Source organism: Lissotriton helveticus, chromosome 7, assembly GCF_964261635.1.
Source record: "Lissotriton helveticus chromosome 7, aLisHel1.1, whole genome shotgun sequence".
Taxonomy (NCBI): Eukaryota; Metazoa; Chordata; class Amphibia; order Caudata; family Salamandridae; genus Lissotriton; species Lissotriton helveticus.
Genome location: NC_136068.1, coordinates 1,619,343,890 through 1,619,363,613, shown reverse-complemented (window position 1 = coordinate 1,619,363,613; position 19,724 = coordinate 1,619,343,890).

Below are 19,724 nucleotides of genomic sequence, written 5' to 3'. Positions count from 1 at the left end.
AAACTGAACTAAAATCATATAATGTCCAGGGGGAGATTACAAAGAGCCTTTTTTGAGAAAAGGTGAGGGATTTAGAACCAAAGTTTAAGTTGAAACTGGAGGAGAAATTACACCAGTAGTGGGAGGCGAGTAAGCTGTCGGAATCCGAGAAGGGATAGAGATGTGTTAATTTGCCAGCATGGAAGGCTAGGATGGATAGAACACACACCCATATAAGGAAAATTAAGGATGAAGAGGAAAATAGGGTGGAGGAGGACTCAGAAAGGATAGAACGGGCATTCCATAAGATCTTTCAGGAGTTATATCCAGAAACTCTTGAGGTGGATGATGAGGAGCTAGATAACCAGCTCTTAGATAAGCAGTTCAATGGACATACTACCTAGCAGCAGCAATTTCTGAGTAGTGAAATAAAGGGGAATGAAATCTTGACAGCAGTTAAAAAACTTAAAAGGGGGAAAGCGGCTGGGCCGGACGGGATTTCAAACATTATTCTGTTCCCAGAGGTAGTGATCCTGGTTTGGCTTGATTTACTCAAGGCAGTGCTATTGAGGGGTTCCCCTTTAACAGAATCTTGGAAAGAGGCAGTCATCACGCTTATTTTAAAACTGGGAAAGAATCCCCTTCAGTGTCAGTCATATAGGCCAATATCACTGTTAAATTGTGATTAAAGAATCTTCACAAGCATTCTGGCATCCTGTTTGTGCAAGGTTGTGGGGAGTATAATTGATGAAGACCAGAAGGGCTTTCTACCAGGGAGGCAATTGAGATATATTACATACATCTTAAAAGGGTTGAATGGATCTTGCTTTAATCCAGGGAGTTCTCCTTGTAAATTGCAACTTGTGATGCTGCCAAAGCCTTTGATCTCGTTAACTGGAAATATCTGGCAGGCACACTAAACGGGTTTGGAAAGGGGGGTGAGTTTTGCAATGTTTTGAGCAAGATTTATAGTGTGCCACGTGTCCAGGTATTAGTTAACGGAAGTCTTGCCTCTTCAGTCAAGATTGGTAGGAGACTAGACAGTACTGTCCCCTATCCCCAATCCTCTGATTTATATATCGAATCCCTGGCACAAAGTCTGAGGCAGAACAGTGAAATAATGCCATTCATAGTGGGATCATTTTTTAGAAAGACAGCTTTATATGCTGACTATCTAATGTTGTATACCTCAAACATAGAACGTGGTATATCATGTCTGATGGCAGAGGTGAAATGTTTTGGGAAGCTGTCTGGCGGATTTGGGGATGACAATACTACAGGATCGAGATAAGGCCTCCGCTGTGAATTTGAAGATTGTTTCTAAAGAGGTAGACATGATTTTAAAGAAATGGCAGAATCTCCCCCTAAACCTGTGTGGCCGAGTAAATCTGGTCAAGATGCCCATTGTACCTAAATTTTCATATATGTTTGACAGCATACTGTTAGAGTTCATTAATAAGTCTCTTATGAGAATACAGTGGAGAATTACTTCTTTCATTTGGGATAATAAGGGGGTAACACTCTCTTGAAAGAAGCTTGTAGGAGGATAGGGATTGGAGGGCTGATGCTCCTGGACTTTCACTTGTATTGTTGGGCGTATCAACTGAAGAACAGAAGAATGCTTATGTTCTGCAGTGATAGCTCACTGAAGGGTGTTATGTAACATGCTATGCTGAATAATTTGTTTGAGGTTAGGTTTATGTAAAAGTTTGTGGGTTCCCAAATCTTTTAAGAAAGTGCAGTTGAAGCGTTTGAAGGCCGCGGGGGAAAAGAGGTATAGGGTTCGGTCCCTTTTAATGATATCATATTATAGTAATTGGTCACAAGTGTGGGATTCAGCTGAAATTCCAGAATACTTCATGGACAGCTTGGCAAAACCACTGAGGGACTCTGGAATAATGTGCTGGGGGCAGATGATGGAAAGGGGTATGGGGCTCTCTAGGGAATTGATGGATTGACCGCTCTCCAGGTTTAAATTCCTTCAGATATCTGCTTTGCTCAGAAATCAGGGGTGGTTGGATGTTGCAGTAATTTCGATGGAGAATTATCTTACGGATTCAAAACCAAGAAAGGAGGAGATATCAGGCTGGTATGGATATCTGGTGGCAGCCGCAGGAAGCATAAGACCCCTTTAACTGGTCTGGGAAGGATTCTTGCCAAATGCTGAGTTGGAAGATTCATGGCAAGAATCTATGAGCATGCTTAAACTATTAAATCTGTTACATTAAGGAGAAACCACTTCTTTACTTTTCACAGAGTTTATTGGACCCCAGCAAAGCTGGCTAAGATAAGAGGAAATAACAAATATAAATGTAAGCGGTGTGGAACTCCAGAGGCGGACGATATTCATATGTTTGCCAGCTGTCTTGCCCTAGAAAGCTTCTGGAGGAATGTGGGTAAGACAATCTCTGACATCCTAGGATTGGAAGTGGAGGTAAGACCCACTTTAATTATGTTTGGTACAGTACAGCAAGAATTTGAATTTGGGGGGCCTTTCGTAGCTTCAAAGTCAGCAGATATTTGATTTGATCCTCTTGGCTTGGAGGAAGATATGTAAAGTGTGGTGCCAACCCCTACCCCCTAGTTGGAGGACGTGGTGAAACTCATTAAGGTATTTCAAGGAAATGGACAATAAGATTAATTGGAATAAGAGGAAGGTAGGGTCTGGGTCATTTTGGAATCTGATAGAAGAACATGATATCCAATAATTCGACCTCTTGGTCAGCTTTTGATGTTGTGCTGGACGGTACCAAGGAGCAGACATTGACTGAAAACAGACCCAGATGAAAGCATGAGGGGCAGAAGAGATTAAGAAGGTGCTTGCTTATTGGAATTGATATGAGGGCTTAGCGATATGTTGTATATGCTTTGTGAAGTTCCAACTCTGTCCATTGCTTGTCTTTGCATTTCATGTGTCTATGTAAGTGTCCTTCAAAAATCTTTGCTTACTAGTGGTCAGTCCTGCCTCTTTGTCCCTCCTTTCCCTCTTCCTTTCCTCCCACAGAGCAGGGACTAAGTACTGTCTTATTATGCTACAGTTCTTTATCTGTTCTTTGTGGGACAATTTTTTATTGATTTCCTGCCCAGTTACTGTTTGTCTGTGTTCAGCTTCGGAGCCATAGCTGCTTACTCTTAAATATAACATTCCTCTCTGCCACCTCCTCTTAATGTCACAATTGTGTTGGTGCTGCCTCCCCGTCAAGCCTCCTGCTTGTTGCTTGTTTTTTTTTAGCCTTTTTGCAACCCTCAGTTGGATTGTTTTTGGAAGGATATTGGTTTGGTTTTGGGCTTCCTTTTAATGGGGATTGGTCTTGTTGAAGTCTTGTTATTTTGTTTGAGATAGCACCTTTCAGAAATGGATTGTTTATGTCGGAGAGATTCTTTTTTTTTGTCTCCCACGGAGCAAGAACTAACCACAGTATTCTTACGCTTTCGTTTGGGGGGCTATTTGGGCACCTGTAGCTACTTGCAAGTTAATGCAGCTTTCACCAAGGAATCGAGTGCAGTGCTTTCTTTAAGCCCCAGATCCGCCTTCACCTGTGCACGCCTTTCATGTTATCATATTACACAAAACAGCGGTCCCTATTCATGGACAAGATAGTGTACAAGAACAATAATCATACACTTAATAAGTGATATGTCTTTTGTCCAGCCGGACAAGAAATTTATTTTTTTGTTCAAATGAATTTCAAAAGATATGAGAACCAATAGATGCCAAGCGGGCACAGCCGTGACCCTTAACATTCAAGACAAAACAACGAAAAAGGTAGCCAAAAGGGCAAAGCAAAAATATGTCTGTATACTTGTAGTCAGTGTAACAGACTTAAATTGTTTAGAACACACCATTGCATTTTTTCAATATTACATTCATATATTGCATATGGGGTTTTATGGTCGACGACGTTTCGATGCCGTTTTACATATAGGGCTTCATCATCAGGACAAGGAATAACATCATTGTTGTCTTAAGCATGAATTATTTGCACTATGCCTTTTGTCACATTAGTGCGTGGTTTCCTCGTGGTCTTACTAATTCATACATAAATTCATGGCTTCATGAGCGTTCATATACAAATAAGTACGATTGAGAAATAATATTCTGGGTCCACCTGAGTGCGAGCACGATAGCTCAATCCGTCATAGTTCGGGCACAATGGCTCAATTTGCAAGACTCGGGAGCACTGTGGCAAATGCGGCGGTCAGGTGTGTTATCAGCACATAAAATTAACATCAACATCATAAATAAGATCATGACTTGGAACTATTTGCCTGATTCTAACATGGCCTTGTCAGGATATATGCCCTGCATCGCCAGACGTGTGCAGGCTGGTTGCTGTGATGTCTTCATCAGCCTTTAACTTTGCCATTGGTGCTCCCGCTGAAGACGACCAGCGAAAAACAAAGGGTGGCACTCCTCAGTTCCGGAGGCGTGTTGTAGTGCCAACTCGTCAGTTCCGGAAAGTGCTGGGGGGTAGGGTGGGGGGAAGAGTGTACGGAGAACTTCTCCACTAAGCAGGCCTGTACCATACTTTTCAGTCCTTGAGAGGGAGTGCATGTGTTTACAAGCTGCCAACCTTATTTACAATACCATGCTGTGCTTCTTCCCCAGGCAGCCCTGTTCTTCTATAGCCTCCTTCACTTGCCTCTACATCCATTCCATTTTAAGCCACTAGCCTTTTGCTGCAATTTGTTCTTCATTTTTGGTCTGCCGTTTCTTTTACACACATTTTTTTTATATGCCTGTGTCATTTACACTCTTGAGCGTTTCCTCCAAGTCAACCATCTTTCCTTCCTTCCTTCTCTCCTTTTGCACTCTCTCCCCGCGCTGTCGCTTCCGGTTCCTTTTTACATTTTCCATAAACCTTAATGGCTTCGCTTTTTCATTGTTTTTTTTTTTTTTTTTTTGATTTCAAGAAAATTTTATTAATGAGAATAATGGTAAGAACAATGAATATAAATTACAATACAAGTGATACCAGTGATACAATCGATGCAAGAGACTTATGCAAAGAGGGCTAGAATTAATAGGTAAACCAAGAAATTATATAGATATAAGGGACAGTAGCCCGTGAGAGATATAAATATCTTCAAGTAAAAGCCTCTATCAAGGCAATAAACCAACGTATCACTATCAAAATGTGGAGAAGGGGATAGGGGAGGAGACAGAAAAGAAAAGGAGAGGAGAAAAGAGCAAGAGTAAAGAGAGGATGAGTAGAAAGAGAAGACAGGAAAGATAGAGGAGGAAAAAGAGAAAAAAGGGAATCCCACAAGACTAACCCAGCCTAGAGACCAAGTAGCAGACAACAATCATACAGACAACAATCATACAGACACATCAAAGGGAAACTGAGGAACCAACCCTTTGGAAGACAACTCCATATAGTCATCCAAAGCTGTCCAAACCCCACTAGAAATAGATGGAGAGAGGTGAGCTTGATCAACCGAAGTGTGTGCACTGCGTAGAAAGGAGACCCAAGCCCACCACGTATGATAAGAAACCGATGAAAAGGATTTCCACTCCATAAGAGCTTTTTCATTGTTTTTAAGCTACAACTACAACATGGAAATACTTTTCACTGATGCAACAATCTAGCCATTCACTGCTAATTGCTAATTAGCAATGAAGGCTTTTTTGTGGCAGAAGAGCGAACAATGTTCCTTTGGGAGCGCAAGTCTGTCTACTTCTTATTCCTATGGAGCGAGTATATGGCAGTAGGAGGATACATGGAAACTTTGCATATGCATACATGTGCTTGTGTATTTCATGTATTTTTGTAATTATTGTAAATGTTTCATACCAAATGCTAGGATGAAATGTGATAACGCATGGAGCACAATCACTTTCGTATCTAAATTTTGCCCTCTTAACTTTCAGGAAATATTTTATCATTTTAACCAATGTATGTATGATTTGTGTCCTCCTCTGTTCAGCGACTATGCATGAAACCTGCAACAAGGGTTGTGATCAGGGTGCGAGGGGCAACGAACCGGCTGAGAGATTCTTCCTCGAAATCAATCTAGTGCAGCACCGTAAGCCAACAATAGGACGCCTAACATGTAATACTGGCTACAGTAGCTCTGCGGCTGTCCGCGGCCCTGGCAGGGGGCCATTCCAAACGGTCTACAACCTTTACACCGCGGTCAAAACACCACAGTGCCATTACAACGCGTCTTTTACAACGCAAGTCGTTACCACGACTTGCGCTGGGGGCGCTCTAGACTAAGGAATAGTAGATTTACTATTCAAACACCTTCCCTACTGTACGTAGGCTGGAGTTGGAATAGTAAATCTTACTATTCCTAAGTCCAGCACCCTACAGCGCAAGTAATGGTAACGACTTGCGTTGTAAAAGATGCGTTGTGATGTACCGTGATCATTTTAATCGCGTTGTAACACTTCCTGTACATCCTTCCAAACGGGCGGTCCTTTAGTGCCATTTGGGCACCAGCTCACCTCTCTCTAGTGGTTGGGCTCCTGTAGGAGTTCGCTCACCAGGGCGCCATATGGGCGTCACATCCGAGGTGGGGGGAGGATATATATGCCTCCCCCGTCCCTCCTGGCGTCCTCTGTTGCACCAGCCACGCCGTCTCGGCTAGTTGGCTTGCATCGTAGCTTGACCATTTGACGGGGTCTTGAGGTCGTGTTTTCTCGCTGTATGGTCGGGTTGGCATATCGCTAAAGAGGTTAGTGGTTGGCTTTGGCCGGCGGTTTTGACGTACAGCGCTTCCGGAGCCCATCCTTCCCTTCCTGAATAGCATGCTGGGGTGGGGAGGGTGCCCGGGTCTGAGGCCGAAGGTAAGTCCATGCTATGTCCCAGTTCCTTGGGTTTGCTACCTTGCTTACAAATCTTATGGCCGCCGGTCATGCTCGGTCATGCTCATGTCCGCCAGGCTAGTCTGCACTAGTTTATCCGTTCCTTGAGTCTGTCCGCCTTTTAATGGCTTAAGGTAATTGACCGGTTGTGTTTCATTACCGTGATTTCTTGTGTTGCATCTTCGATGATGTGAGTTTGATGCCGGACCTTTTGCTTCACTTTGCAGTGAAAGAAGTTGGAAGGCCTGAGCGAGGGGCCCGATGCAAGTGTTGTACCGGGGTCACCACAGGGGAGGACGTGCGTGACAATTTTATAGGAGGCACAAGGCAGCTCAGTGGGCTGTTGTATGATCCTGCATGTAATGTTGAGGTCGCAGGTTCGAGTCGGTCGCAGAGGGAGTGTGAGAGTGAGTGCGCTGGCGCGCCGGTCCTGGAAGCGGTGCGGGTTGAAGTGGGTTTGTTGGCGGGAATGCAGCTGCGTAGGTGTGGGCAGAGCGGCATGCATATGGGCTGAGACAATTCTGCAGAGGCAAGCAGAGTCCACGGCAGGCCCCCCGCTCGCCTAGGCGGTAGTGGTACCATTGAATTTTGGAATAGGGGAGAGACTTCGGTAGTTAGCGGGGGTGTCCCCCCTCCTTCGCAATACGGGTGCCTTTCCCACCCATGGTCTGCGGACAGGGGCAAGAGTGGCTTGGTATGCAAGTGGCAAAGGGGCAGGTCATGCACCATAGCAGCGCACGGCGGAGTTCGGTGTAAGCAAGGGGCACACAGAGGGCCGATGAAACAGGTGGCACGAGGATGGCTCGCAGCCGCATGGTTTGTGTAGCTGATTTGTAGAGCTGCGTCTTGTGGCCCGAGCTGCTGGCAGTGCCAATTTGTGCTTATCATTCTAGGGTGACTAAGCCTTAATGTGCCCCCTTCCCTGGATGATCACCAGTACGAGGGTACAGACTGATGACCAAGTGCTGCGGCAGCCAATATCACCAGAGTCAGTAAAGCCACTGCAGGGTGGCATGCCAAGCTAAGCCTACCCAGAATTTGCCTGCCAATGCGAGAGGACCAAGCATTCATCGTTTCTTAAGCCATCACCGTCGATGGTAGGCACGCCCAGCCGGTAAGACCCCTCTACATGGCCAACAGTTGTCTCACACAAGGCCTGACTTACCTCTGTCTCGGTCCTCTTGCAGCACAATGCCCCACAGGCCCCCTCCTGCTTGTGCGGTTAATTCAATCTGGGCATGGCTGACCCGTACACTGGCATTTAGTGCTAAGCTAAGTGTGTCGCCGGCTGGTATTTTGCAGCTTCTGTCATTGCCTCCAGGTATGTACTACAAAACCACACTACACCTACAACACGCCAGTACCATTGGCTTTAACAATGCTTGTTAGTTGTATAAGATAACTGAAGCCACAATTCTGCCTTCGCTGTGTAGCATATTGAAAATGCTTCCATTCTGAAATGGTGGGACTGCCACCTTTATGTGTTGAACATTGCATTAAATGTCTCCCTTCAATGAATTGCAAGCTCAACCGCAAATGGGAGCATTACACTAAGCAACACCACCACTCAACTGAAATCAACCATACCCCCCCGCTGGGGATGCTCCGGGTTGGCAGTGGGTACCCCCATCACCCCCCCTATTTGAGAATACTCTAGGATGGGGGTAAAGTAGGACTTAGTCAATCTTGAGTGTTAGGCACCATATTGCAAACAGTGCGCACTGTATTAAATCAGACAGATTCTCTTAGCGGGTATTCCTAGGGGGTTTCAGGACAGGGGGAGCTGAGCTGGCAAAATTCCCATAAGGAATAAGGGATGCATGGCATGAGCAGGAGGGCACCCTTGCTCATTGTCACATACTTCTACTTATGAACATTCCTGCGCGTCATGATTTAGAAAGCAAAGGGACTGTGCACATGTTAAGTATAATCCGCTCGCCCTAATAGCCAAAGTAGGTAGCCGGGGGTGGGAGCAGTTACCTGACAAGTGGGCTGCTGTCCCATAGATGGGGGACAAAGGCATACATGGTGCTAAAAGGATGGCAGCTAGGTGAGATCAGTAAAGCCTTGGGGTCTGAAATTGTCCCGCCCAGAGTTGGCGCAGGTCTGAGTAATGTGAGGCAGTGGAACTTTCCCACAGGGGGCGGAATAGTTCCTGACACGGGTTCACAGGCCAGAAGGGCCTATGGTTTCATCATACACTAGCTGATCCTGGCTAACTTCAAGGGCTAATGTGATATATATAGGGTTCATCTATCACCAGTAGGGAGAGATCTCTTACCTTAGATTTGCAGGAGGCCTGGAAATGCGGTTGCAGGCGAGAAATGCGCTGTTTTGATGAGATCAGCAACTACATGGATCTATGTGAGCTCTGATGGTCTGGGATGATCCCCCGCAGAGGTGGCACGGAGCTAAGTCAGAGGAGGCCGTTGAATATCCCTGTAAGAGTGAACTGTTCATGGCGTAAGTTCGCAGACCAGAGGGGTCTGGTTTTCATCAGACACGAGGGGATTCAGGCTAATGTTAAAGGCTATTTTGAAGATGGGGTCCATTGTCACCATTGCCATCCAGGCATACACCTAGGTTAGGTTGACAAACATGGGGTGCATTTGTCACAGGTGGGCATGGACACTTTCCACTGGACATGCACGAGGCCCTAGAAAGCAGGTGCAGGTCAGAAATGAGCTGTTTTGGTGGGGGGCTCTGGCGGCGACGAAGGCCGCCTTCAGAGCTGTGACAGAGTTACAGGGCGATCTGGAAGCAGACTAGTACAGTAAGGGTACCTCTGCAGCAGACGGGTACAGTAAGGCTACCGCTGCGCGGCACAGTATGGGTGGCAGAGTCAAACACCAGGAGCTTCAGGGCATGGTTCCTGGAAAACCGCAATGGCGCCCCGTTAGTCCTTCGGGCGGTTGGGGGCCTGACCAACCGGGGTGTTTGCCCTGCTACACTCCGCCCCGAAATGGGCGTGAGTAATTAAGAGATCACGGTGCCACGTGATCCGGAGGAGGATCACCAAAAAGGTGTAGCACTGACTGGGTGTCCCACAGTGCTGGCTCATCAGGGGGGCGGGGTCAGCATAGGTTGGTACTGCTGCCTGCCCTTGGATCGCCCATAAGATAATCCACCATATTGCACACTCTTGTATGGAATAAACGTGCAGCAATATTTACCCATAACAAAGGTTGTCTTGTGTATTTGTTTATTCATGCATGTTCAGACTGTGGGTGGGGTAGGTTGCCGATAATGGCACTATGTGGCTGTCTGCAACCCCCACAGGGGGTCATTCCAAGCGGGCGGCCCTTTAGTGCCATTTGGGCACCAGCTCACCCCTCTCTAGTGGTTGGACTCCTGTAGGAGTACGCTCGCCAGGGCGCCATATGGGCGTCACATCCGATGCGCCGAGGTGGGGGAAGGGCATATGTGCCTCCCCTGCCCTACGGCGTCCTCTATTGCACCACTCACGCTGTCTCCCACCCCACCTCTTACCCAGGGGACAGGCTGATTGACAAGGTACTCAGAATGTTTTAATGTTTTCTTTTTGTGTTGCAGGCGGAATTACAGGGTGATCTGGAAGAAGACTGGTACAGTAAGGGTACCTCTGCAGCAGACGGGTACAGTAAGGGTACCTCTGTGCGGCACAGTAGGGGTGCCAGAGCTAAAGACCAGGAGCCTCAGGGCTGGTTCCTGGAAAACCGCAACGGCGCCCCGTTAGTCCTTCAGGCGGTTGGGGGCCTGTCCAACCGGGGGTTTGCCCTGCTACGCTCTTCCCCGAAAAGGGCGAGAGTAATAAGAGACCAACGTGTCACATGATCCGGAGGAGTATCACCAAAAAGGTGTAGCACTGACTGGGTGTCCCACAGTGCTGGCTCATCAGGCGGGCGGGGGCAGCATAGGTTGGTACAGCTGACTGCCCTTGGATCGCCCGTAAGATAACCCTCCATATTGCAAACTCTTGTATGGAATAAACCTGCAGCAATCTTTTCCCATAACAAAAGTTGTCTTGTGTATTTATTTATTCATGCATGCTCAGACTGTGGGTGGGGGAAGTTGCTGATAATGGCACTATGTTCCTGAAGAGTTTGTTTATTTTTTCCGAAATGTTTTGCAGGAAGTTGCCTGCAATTTGTAGCCAGTCATTCCCCTTTAAATCTAACACCGCTCCCATATCGAAGGCTCCCAAAATAAAGAAACCTGCATTCTTCTTTAAGTTTCCACTGCAGTTATTTTCCAATATTGGAATGCAGTGACATCATTTCCTTCCTCTCTTTCCCACCCTTCCCTGGAGGTCGTAATAACCCGCAGCAAAAAGGAAGCCTTTACCTTTCTCTTTACTGCCGCAGGAGGTCTAAAGTAACTACTTTGTTTGGCATCCCAGTCTTCAGGCCAGCGTAATATGTCAAGGTGCTGCTTTTGGCAGCAGTAAGTGAATTGTAAAAAAAAATGTATTATTTTGCTGGTTTTCGTTTCTTTTGCCTCAGCTTGTGGTTTAGCTATGTTGTGTTTATTGCCTTCAACGTGCTCAGCTGACGGCTGCAAATCATATTCTCTATGAACAGCACATTTTGTATCATGTACTTAATGCAACCAGACACTGAACTGTAAATATATATATATTTTTTTTAAAGAAACTTTATTGCCTTTTACATGTTGCATAGTAAATCCGCTGATCGCCGCACCAGTAGAATACAAAGCATGATCATTCTAATGCATTACATTGCATATCCTGCAAGGTCTTACAGTCATGAGTCCTGATTGTATCATTCGCATTCTCGGTCTGGTAAGGCTTCCACATACACTGAACTGTAAATATTGTGTACTTATGCAGCCAGATATGTGTACTACAAACACAACACTAACCTATTGATCTACTCCAAATGCTGTGCATGGTGTATATTCACACCCAATGTGTTTCCTGCAATAAATGTAGGCAGGCACTCAACTGGTTCTCCTGTCCCAGCCTCTTATCTCCCCTACCCCATCTCCATTCTCCCTTTCCGCGCTCGCTTCAACGCTGCTCACTTGTGACAGCAGCTGTTCCACTGTAGTTAATATCTGCTGTTTCAATAACCTAAGTGTGGCTTTATGAAAGACATTGTCATTTACAATGGTAATAGCTCTAACTCTCGAAACGTGAGACCTATTGCATTGCAAATGCTTGTTGTTTTCTGCCTTTCGTCAGGATTACTCGGCTGAACTGATAAGTATGCGTCTAAATTAAATTTTCTTTATGGTACTTCTAACTGGGTTAAGTTTTCTATTCTTCCTTTTTAGCAGTACCTGTTTTAGTGGCTCCGTTTTGCTTCCATAATAGAAGCCGGGTTAGGCATGCTACCTCATCTGCTAGGTGAATAGTAGGTAACCGCTGTAAACCAGAATACTTGTTCTCCGGGTAGGTTGCAGTTTCTTTTTAATTAAGCAAAGATTGAGCACGCTTTGTGGGGGAACGTTTTATTGATCATTTTCTTGGTCCTTGTTGGGACCACCATCCCATTCTACAATGCCGGAGGTCCAGCAAAAGCTGATTGTTTCTGGTTTCAGTTGCTAAGCAACCGGTGGAAACAAGAAGTATATGAATAATAGTGCATCTTCCTTTCTGTAATGATACTGCTTTAATTATGGACGGGAAATGCGCTTGAAAGAGAAAGAACAATGTGGAGTCGTCTCATGAGAGGCTCGTGGGGTATTCTCAGCACCTACATTATTTACTAAGACTCCGGCTCCTTTGGTGGGGAACCTTCATTCCCCAGGGATAGTTGGTTTTTCCTTACTTGAACGACTGGCTAATCTGTTCCACTTCTTTTTCTATGGCTCAGGAAGTAGTCCAGATTGTTTGCAACAGTTTGAAAACCAATGGTTTCTCACTCAACCTGGCTAAGTAGCATTTGGTGCCCTCTCCGGAACTTTTATTCATAGGGCCCTTGTTCAGTAAAGACTTGGAGACATTGTTTCTTTCTCTTTCTCATCAAGAGAAGTTGATGTCTCATTTAGGGAAAATCCTGGATTCTCACGCAGCATCATGAGACGCTAGCTCAGGGTGCCAGGAGACATGCCAGCGGGTTTATTTCTAGTGCCATGGGCCTGACTCAAATTGATACCAACTAGTGTGCATTTGCTGCAGTTCTGGGATCTAACTTCTCTGGATTACGCAGCTTTGGTTCCAGTGCTTCGGAGGTTTCTCTGAAGCGTCAATGATAGTTGAACTAAGTTAATCTAAACAAAGGAGTGATGCTGTCTGCTCCCTTGCTGCAAACCATCAAGACAAATACAAGCAGTTTAGGTTGGGGAGCAACTCCAGGACTCTTTTGAATCCAGGGCCTTTGGTCGAAGGTAGAAGCTCCAAATTCTTTGAACTGGAGGGAAATAGAAGCAGTCCACAGAGTTCTCTGGGCCTTTGCTCCCTGGATCAAGGACAAACATGGCGGCTTGAGCCCTCATAAATCAACCAGGGAGTACCATAGTGCCTCTGTTGGCTCGGGTTGCAGAGCATGTTGAACTGTGGGCAGAGAGAAATCTGCTGTCTATAACAGCTATGTATCTTGTGTGGAGGGGGGACGGGCGTGCAGATCTTCTGAGATGCACATTCACTTCCTCTGCATCCATGTTTCTGACTTCAGAGATCTTTCAACAGATCCTCAAGAAATTCAGGAAACCATGGTTGGATCTTTTAACATCCTGAGAATCCTGGAGGGTGGATGCGAAGAGCTTTCCTTGGTCCAGGGGCATACTGTTAACTTTTCCTCCTTTTCCTCTTTCCACTGTTGCTCATAGTGTTGGCCAATATCAGGAAGGAACAGGTGGAAGTCGTGCAGGTGGCTCCAGCTTGGTCCTACCAGCCCAGATTTCCACTACTACAGATGTCCGCAACGTATCTTTCTCCTGAATCTGTCTCCTATCAGGTTCCTGGACATTCCAGGGAGATCTCTCTGTTGCCTCTAGGTGGGGTATGGAATTTGAAAGGCAGAAATTTGAAGCCTATGGCATTTGCCCAGATATCACGATATCTATCCAGAATTCCAGGATATCTGGTACCCTCGAAACCTAGAGACACTGGAGAAATTTCTACAATTGATGTTCTCATAGAATTGTTTTGCCATTGTCCTGTAAGGGATCTATGGCATTAAGAGTTCCTAAAAGATGGATTTTGTTGGGTTTGGTCATCATAGCCAATGAGTAGCATTAAGGCAATCAAAGGTCCTTCTAAAGTTCAATTTGATCACTTAGTTTCATGTTTACTTAAGAGTTTGACCGTGTAGCAAGAGGCTCCTTTTGAGCCTTTAGTTTCAATTTCTTTACTTCCATTCACTTTCAAAGTTTTTTTTGGTGGCAATAACTTCAGGTAGGAGACTGGAGGAAATCGTGACCCTTCCAACCTTTAAACCTAAGGTAGCTTCCTCATTTCACTGTTCCCAAGACATAGTGTTGTATTTTTTTTCTTTAGACTTTTTTAAAGCAAGAGACCCTCCTCCATTTTTTGTATCTTCATAGGGCCCTCTCTCTATATTTCGATAGAAACAGATCTTTTAGAAAGGGTGATTTTTTTTCATAACATTTGGTCTTGCAAATAAAGGCCATCGCCCAACTACAGCTACTTTAAGTCATTTGTTGATACATAGTTAAATTTTCCTTGCTTACTAGAAAGCGGTGGTATTTTTTCCTCAGGAAGTACAGGGGTGTTCCACTAGAGAAATTTCCACTACTTTGGATCTTTCAAAGGATCCTCTTTCAAGAACATATATGCAGCGACCACCTACGCAACCCCTCACACTTTCATTTCACTACCTACTGAGGATGCCGGAGATGTATTCTTCTGCTTTTGGTTCAGCAGTGCTTTCTTCTGTACATTAATTTAGTTTATGGTTCACTAGTTGTAAATACAGTTCGCATGATGCTGGATATCTCTCAGGTTTTCTGGCGTTTATTACAAGTTTTTCTTTTTTTTTGGTGCTTATATGATTGGTGAGCTTGAGTATACGCTCAAATATTAAGGGCTGGGACGAAGACGACGGTGAGGTATATAATACGTTGGTTGCATACCACTAATTTGTATTAGTCCTAGTCATAGTCTTCCTCGTCACAGTCTTTGTTCTCTTCCGCCCAGCCCAAAAAAAAAAAGAAGAGAAGTGGGGGAGACAATATTTATTTAATTTGTATAAAGATACTTGGTATTTTCAGGAAATTCTCCTCTTGGTCCCTCCTATATGTGTTCCACATCCACTACTTCCTATAGTGGCCATTTTTGAAAGGGCACCAGTAGAAATATATTGTTTACTAGCTGTATCTTGCCACGCGTTGCTGAGGCTCAGTCTGGTTAAATGGAAGAGAAAGAAAAGAGTACGTGCACGTTTCTAATATGTTTAATTTCACAATGCTTGTGGGTACACAATATGTTTTTGTGACTATTGTCACGTTGTGTATATATAAATACGCGCTAATGTTGCAAAGTGAACCAACTACTCCCCGCTCCCTCCACCCACTTCCCGGTCTGCCATCCTGACACCAACTGTTCATCCTAATATATGTAGACTATTGTCTCTATGCGTCCTTTCTTAAGGTTACAAAGTAAACCAACTCCTCTCCCCCTCCCTCCACCCACTTCCTGGTCTGATATCCTGACACCAACTGTCCATCCTAATATATGTAGACTATTGTCTCTATGCGTCCTTTCTTAATATTGCAAAGTGAACCAAATCCTCCCTCTCCCTCCACCCACTTCCCGGTCTGCCATCCTGACACCAACTGTCTCTATGCATCCCATGTAGTTTTTGCGCAGCAACCAAATGAATAGGGTCTGTTTGGCCTTTCGATTAAAAACTTGCGCGTATTGGACAAGCGATATTCTAATCCCACGTTGTGTATATATAAACACGCGCTTAATCGAATCCAACGTTGTGTCAAAATTTCAAATCAATCGGTGAAGAACTTTCGGATATTTAAGATTTTGAACAAAGGAACATTTGACATTTCTATGTGTCTGTTTGGGCTTTCGATTAAAAACACGCGCATATTGGGCACACGCATATTAGAATCCAACGTTGTGTATATAAAAACACACCCCTATTCGAATCCAACGTTGTGTCAAAATTTCAAAGCAATCGGTGAAGAACTTTCGGAGATTTGCGATTTTGAACAAATGAACCTTTACATTTTTATTAATATAGAAGATAAAGCTGGGTGAAAGCAATGTGCTACAGAGGCACTGCTCAAATATTAAGGACTGTAACGAGTATAACTACCATTCGAAGTAACTTATATTACTGGTAAGTACCAAGTAATTAGCAATTCAAGCTGGTGTTACCGATCTAGGGAGTGCAAACACCCAAATCTGAGAGCTCAAAACACCTTCAGTGGCTGAAGTCTCTGTGACTTTAAACATGTTTTTTTTGCAGTTGCAGTTTTATATAGCATGAACTCTACCCCGAAGGTTTTGAAGCAAGGGGAAATTAAGTGATTTACCCAGAATAAGAGGACGCTGAACTGACGCCGAGACTCGAACCTGGTTCGCAAATTTTAAAGTTAACAGCTTTGGCGTTACCGTCACGTCTTCTCGAGCTGTCTTTTGGGACTATAAATGTCTATATGTAAAGAATCCCCCTAAAGAATTCCTAAAATGCTAAAAATGTATCGCTGGGAAGCGGCATATATTTTAGTTGGAACATGTCATTGCTATAGGTGGAGGGTGAGTAACTTAAGTGGAGTATGAAGTGTAATGCATGTCGTTCATGTGTACTTAACAACATAAGTGGAACATTTCCCATAGCAGACGCATGGTGGCGGTGTTGTCATATGTAGGAAAAGCCAACATTAACAAAACCACATAAACACACGAAAAAATTGCTATATTCATAACATCGACACAAAATAACACCCATGTTGACACTAACCAAGCACGGCAGTGACAGCACACAGTTCCCTGTCCAAAGTACAACACAGAGACTTACATGCTAACACACACACAAAGACCCACCAAAGTCCTACAACATATACAACTGCGATGAACACACCACAGCAGACACAACCCGTGGAAGGAAACACATTACAAAGTGGTGAACAACGCATACTAATAAACAAAACTAAATTTCAGTGACATCAACATATTACACTGCATAAAGACACACTGAACACCAGAACATGTACATTAAATACTTCCGAAATACATGTAAATTATACTGAAGGATGGGGACACCACAGACACAACATTGTGACAGACACAACACAAAACAGCTACACCAAAGTAGTAACTCCACAAAAAAAACATCAAACACTTACAAAATATTCTGAAAGCACATACCCACACAGTCACAACAAAACACCACGCCAAACTGGACTCCACGTGTCCTAAGCCATATTAAGACACAGTGACAGAAAATATACACTCAAGCATCGGCGCTAGAAAAAAATCTATCTCAAACGTGACACCATATTACATACATACATAATCCGCCCAACACACATACATACAACTAAAAACAAATTAAAGTGGTAGACACACATAATGACACTAAAATGCATTGACATCACCCAGTCAAAAGTTCACCGAAACACCACCACATAAAAGATACAAAACATGATGTCCAACGAGATCAGAAAACTATATCAAAACCTGGTGACGGCACATAACACCCAAACCAAACGTTCACAAAACCAAATCAAAATACAGTGACAGAACAGGCCATAACAAAGTGCAAAACGTTGTAACAGTAAGTATAAAAAAACAAATGAAACTCATAAAGAACACACAAAAGCAGTGACACCATATAATTGTACACATAAAAAAGCAAAGTGATAGCCCAGACAAAGTGACCTCAAATGCTGTGACAACACACATAAAGCAACAGTGAAAAAGAATACTAAAAACACAAAGCCAAAGCACATTGAATACAGTGACAGCAAACGTATAAAGCAATAGCAAGGCAAATAAAAACTACAGCAAGGCACCACATTACCAAACACATACACATAAAACAACAAGCATTGGCATAGCCAATTGGTCTGGGCTTTGGAACCTTATAAGTTTTTAGCCATTCAGCATATTATCTTAAGTGCTGTGCCGCCAGCGATTAAAGGAGCTATACAATTACTACACACTGGGTCATGCAGTGTGATTCAGGAAAACATACACAGAAAAGCTTCTGCAAGAGGCTGGAGAAGGTCTTACGACCCCACAGCAAAAATTACCTATAAGGAGGCCCTGAAGAAATGTAGCAAGCTTATGCGACATGCGATGAGAGAACATTTCTCGAGGCGTATTGAGAATGCAGGGAACTCCTCTAAAGAAATTTTTAATATTGTTAAAAAAAAATTACCACACCGGAAGTGATGACAAGTGCCTTTCATCCTTCCCCTGTCCCCCCTCTGTACTAGCCTCTCTGATTTCTTTGTGGAAACAAATCAAAAGCTTTACTGTCCGTTCCAGCCAGAAGTTGGCTTAGAAGGATCTGCTCCATCATCCCAAGTTGTTTATTCAGAATTGTTTCTAATTTCCAAAAGGATTCACTGGAGGAGCTAATGAATTGTAAGTCCGGCTCCCCAGAGGATCCTTGCCCACCTCAATTTCTCAGAATGATTGCTTCCATTGTGAATCCATTTTTGAATCAAATCTAGAATGCCTCACTGAAATCTGGCATAGTGCTGCTGGATGGAAACAGGCGTTCCTGCTGCCCCTGCTCAAAAAGCCCAGTACGGACCTGGTGGTGTTTAGCAATTTTAGACCTATCTCATTGCTATCGGCACCTGCAATAATTTTAGAAAAGATGGTGCAGCGCCAACTATCCTCCGTTGCAGAAGCCAATGGTTTGCTGCATGACATGCAATCCGGCTTCTGTGCAGGTTATAGCACGGAGACCGCTCTACTGGAAGTGTCTGAAACGGTAAGAGAGGTGCTGGACTGTGGTGCTTCCGCTATGGTAGTTGATATATCCTACTGGCTCCTGGTGTCTTTCTACATAGGACACAGCAGTAGTGCTGCTTGATCTCTCTGCAGGGTTTGACACGGTAGCTCATTCTACCCTTTAGGCTGGCACTCTTTAGGCAGAGGGTACCTAGAGTGAGTGCACAGATTGTCAAATCTAAATTGTATATTTTGACTTTTTGGTGAGATAACAGTTGTGAGTGCAGCGTCAGTTTGTTCTACTGCTTGTTGCTTTTTGTCATTCATTAGCTCATTCTACCCTGTGGAAGAAATTAAGCCATTTTGGCTTTCAGGGCACGCAGTTATCTTGGTTGCGATCTTTTTATAGGAGCTGTCTCGTACCTATCTTTTAATTATATGAGATGCTAATCCGCCCAGCAGGATTGATTCCTAAACCCTCAGAGGTTTCTATTTATGTATAATTTTCAGCACCTCTACAATCTAAGCCAACCCCAGGCAATCTTAGTCCTGATGAGACCCTCTTATCCTTTGAGGGACGAAACACCGTCCACACACTTACAGAGACAGACAACGTTTCCGAATTTGTGACACAATAATTTATTCTTTGTATCCTAGACTGTATTGAAAAAAGAAACTGCTGTCCCTTTAATGTATCAACCAATACAGAGTAAATGTTTATTTCTCACTTCACCTTTCCTGTTTGAGTTTGGTGTTGGTTTGATTACACACCTGGGGACTACTTATTCTATTTTCTTTCCTGAGTGTCAAGAAAGACACTCATAATATTGGGTGTCAAAATAATTATGGTCGAATCAAACTCGGTTCGGCTGAACTGCAGTTGCTTACAAAAATTCTGGCTGTGCTATTACTACTCTTTCAAAACGTGTTATTTAATACTGGTTTATATTAATTAATTCCACACAGAAAGATCTGCCCCACTCAAAATATGCTCACAAATGAGTTCCATGTGAACGCATGTTCCAAGGATTACTTGACACCCCTGCTGGCATGGACATAAGGGTTGCTCTTAGTTTTGTTCAAGTATAACTCACTTAATGT